This window comes from Acanthisitta chloris, unplaced genomic scaffold (assembly GCF_000695815.1).
Source record: "Acanthisitta chloris isolate BGI_N310 unplaced genomic scaffold, ASM69581v1 scaffold31967, whole genome shotgun sequence".
NCBI classification, from domain to species: domain Eukaryota; kingdom Metazoa; phylum Chordata; class Aves; order Passeriformes; family Acanthisittidae; genus Acanthisitta; species Acanthisitta chloris.
The window spans coordinates 32,876-36,825 of NW_008683713.1; positions in this window are offsets into that span (position 1 = coordinate 32,876).

The window sequence follows — 3,950 nt, forward strand, 5'->3', positions numbered from 1 at the left end:
AACTAATTCCAGCCCCATAGCTTTGAAGCTTGCAGGGCTGTGGGGCACGGAGCTGAGCAGATTTCCCAGGAAATCTCGTGTATGTGTGTGGGGGGCAGCATGCCATGACTGTAGTCTCACTGTAGCTTTTTGCAATCATTTCCAATGTCACAGTGACCTGCAGTTATTTGAAAAGAAAGTTTCCAGCTGCAAGTATCTTTAATTTGCAAGTCCCACCTCCTCACTGAAAGCAGCCTGCTGGGGCTGGTATGCATCCCTATTAAAGTCATGTGAACATTTTTTTTATATTTTTAAATACATGACACTTCTGATCTCATGATTATTACGTAGGAACTCAAGTTAGGTTTGGCTTTCACAGCTAATGAGTGCTGCTGAAACGATTTTTATACTTAGGCGGTGGGATGCACAGAGTGGAACTAGAGATGAGTCAGCAGTTAGCTAAGGTTATTCGAATAGCAGTACGAGCCGTGCCTGCCGCTAGGAAACCGTCTGCAAAGGTCACACCAGCTGCCTCGTGTTCAGACACTACCACCCCGGTGACAGGAATTCTCTTCAGACTCCCGCGGTTTTGAGACCGAGCACCGTTCTCTTTGACATTTGGATGTTCCTGTATTAAATACCTACAGTCTGGTATCTGGGTGGCAGGGAAGAATGCTTGACATCACTGGTACTATTCAGAGTGAGGCGTGCCTGCCAGACTGACAGATGCTGCTCTTTCCCCAGCGAGGGGAGTTAGGCTCTAAAATTAGTAACTATTAAAACAAGTGTATTGATTAGGGATCTGCTGAGCCTCATCAACAAGAAGAGGAAGTAAGGAGTCACCACTGCTCTCTCTACAGGAGTTAGGACTGTAATTCACAAATAGGGACAGCACAGCTCACAAAATGACTGCCCTGGTACAGAGAAAGCTGAGTTGATCAAGGATAATCAGGTGCTGAGCCACAGCAGATCACAGCACACAACATTCAAGCAGAGCAAAGGTGGTGAGAACCTTTACAAGTAATTACCTAGGCTGATGGGAGTGTGCGTGGGGAGTGTTAAGCCAGACACAGGATGTGTGAGACAGTTCCCTAGTGAGGCACTGCTTCTCACAAACAGTCCTGGAAAGGAAACGCTTTATAAGCTAAAACTCATTTAGAGTTCGGCTCTGTTGCCTCTGCAACCACAGGAAACAAGCATTCCAGCCCCACTTGTGAGTCATAGTTTTTGGGAACTTCACCTAGGTGAGCAGGAAAGCCTTCAGGTAGAATTGATCTCTTTTATTCCCTCTCTTGGGATCACTGCCTAAGCTCCTTCATTTGCCAAAAAAAAAAAAAAAAAAAAAAAAAAAGGCACAATAAGAAACACAGCTGCTTTCGATGGTTCCACCCTCCCTTATTCAATTGTTCAGTGGTTTAACATTCAGCCTGAATGTTGCAGACCTACTTTTAATTCTCTCTTCTAGCAGAGAGGATTCAAGGCCACATTGTTCCCGCCCTCGACTCAAGTGACCTAGCTACAAAACAACTGAATTAATAACAAAAATAAAAGGAGAAAGGCATCCCATGACAAACGCCTTCATGTTCTGCTGACCCACTTCAGTGAGAGCACTTGAAAATTCTGTGTGGCTCTTACTGAGACTGATTTTGCCAGGACTGAGAACTGCAATTAGTCTATAAAACCAGTGTTACTGGTTCCAGGCAGACACAGACTTCAAGACTGCCTCTGCATCAGAGCTGAGTGGAGGTTTAAAATTTCTTTGCAAGAGAAATCCCAGGCCTCTGAATTACCCACCAAAAGTCTGTTTTTATCATTCTCTTAGACATGTTTTTATGAGTGCATCAAATGCCATTAAACTTGAGAGAGTAAAATAAAGATTCTGCCAAAGGCAAGGCTAAGAACAATAGTAGTAGTGAATTACAGTTTGTCATCACAAGACCAAACGGCATATAGGTATTGCTATACAGCAACACAGCCCCAGCCCATAAGCAAGCACTGGGGTTAACAATTGGCATTTATTGCTGTAGGTAAATACCAGCTGCCTCACTCTGAACCTCGGCAGTTTAGTTTATATCACAGGTTTTAGTCTTTCATATGTAAACAAAGTTATGCAAACATATAAATTTGAATTTGGGGTAGTTTTTTCAAAGCTAATCTTAAGAAAACGAGAAGAGTGCTCACTGAGATACCGAGAAATGAAATGCATGAGCAGTGTCTCTGGTTTGAGTTACAAGGAAAGCTGTAAGTCCTTTTGAAACCCAATCTTTTCCAAACATACACCACATGTGTGTTTGTACATGTAGGCCTGTAACAACAGCTTGCAGAGACCTTTTTTTACTCTTTTTTGTAAAAACGAATTCGATTAAAGAGCCAAAATTCAGTGCACACAAAAGTTGCAATTTGAAAAATCCCGACAGCGTTCGCTCTTGTTGTGGCAGGAGCTTCTGTGGGAACTGAGAGCCTTTTCCCCTGGAAGCTGCACCAAATGAGCTCTTCGGGAATAAAAAAAAAACCCCACCAACAAAACTGACAAAAATTGGCGTTGAGAGCCCTCGCCCTGCAGCAGAGCTCGTGCCAGGAGCTGTGCTGCCACCTGCTGCTGGCCCCAAGCTCCCGCTCGCTCCCTGCCAGCAGAGCCCTGCGGGAATGCCGGGGGCGGCAGCATCTGGCCGACTTCGCCTCCTTCAAATTGCTTTCATGGATAGTTTACCCAAGTTCTTTTTTGAGTTTTTATCTCTGCTCTCTCTAAACGTAAATATTTTGCGGGGGGAAAAAAGCCCCAACAAAACAAAACAAAAAGCAGCAAGTGAGCAAAAACATTAGTGGAGCATTTGGATTTCTGCTTCCGATTCCTTCGAAACAGCGATGTACTCTCAGCCAAATGACTTTACTTAACTTCGTACTGTAAACTCTGAAGGGGTTAACAGTGTAATTCCTAGAAGTGTCAGAAGCACCTCTGATCACCCTCTCAGACCAATGAAACCAGAACCACAAGAGTTCAAATGATGGCAAAGTTGCTTCAGAATACTGTAGTAAATCTGCAGTGCATTCCACGGCACAAGAACTAGAGGATATAATTCTGAGAAACGGAACAAAAAGGAATGCCTCCTTATGTATTGTATATTGTTTCATTTGGAAACCAAGAATAACATTCTCAGACAGAAAACAAAAAGGAAAGAGACAGTACACCTTCCTTCTTCATCCAGCCCCGTTCTCACTGTGCTTTGAAAGGAAGACAGGAAGATAAAAGACAGAAAGAAAAAATAAATTGTTGCAATGAAATGTAATTAATTTAATCCTGGCAGCCCCACAGATGTGGTAAGAAGCATCACTCAAGCACTCTGCCCACACATGGTATCTTTTTTAGAGAAAACACTAGGATTAACATTGTAAGTTTTTAAAAAATGGTATTAATATAGTACTCAGTGTTGAGAAATGGAGAAACTGAGGTGGCAAAATACACCCTCGATTACATCCGTAAGATTTAAAATGTTTAATGTGCAAGTCTTGGACAGAAATGATTAATTTACAATGCCCTAAAATCTGAAGGATGGCAATTTCTTCTTCATTGTGTATGCTCACAGTAGCAGGTGAAGTGCTCAGTCACTGTAGTACAAACATCAGTATGCTTAAGAGACTTATGCATCATTTTTAAGGCAAAACCAGGTAACAATACAACTGCAAACAGCTGCAAAATATTTACAGATATCATTAGATAAACAGTTCACTTCTTGCATGAAAATTTTAATGATGTGCTTACACAGCAGTGGCTTATTTGAAAAGTTACCATTAAAGATGTAAAATTAATCTAGCTGGGATGAGTAGCACTGACACTTTTACCTGGGCCTCCACACTCCCTGATCTTTGTCCCTCCACCTCTATCACTGTAAGCTGTCCTCTCTCCCTGTCCCTTTCCAGTCTTATTCCAAAGGTGCAGGTGTGCCTGAGCAGCCCTAGAATTCATAGAGGGA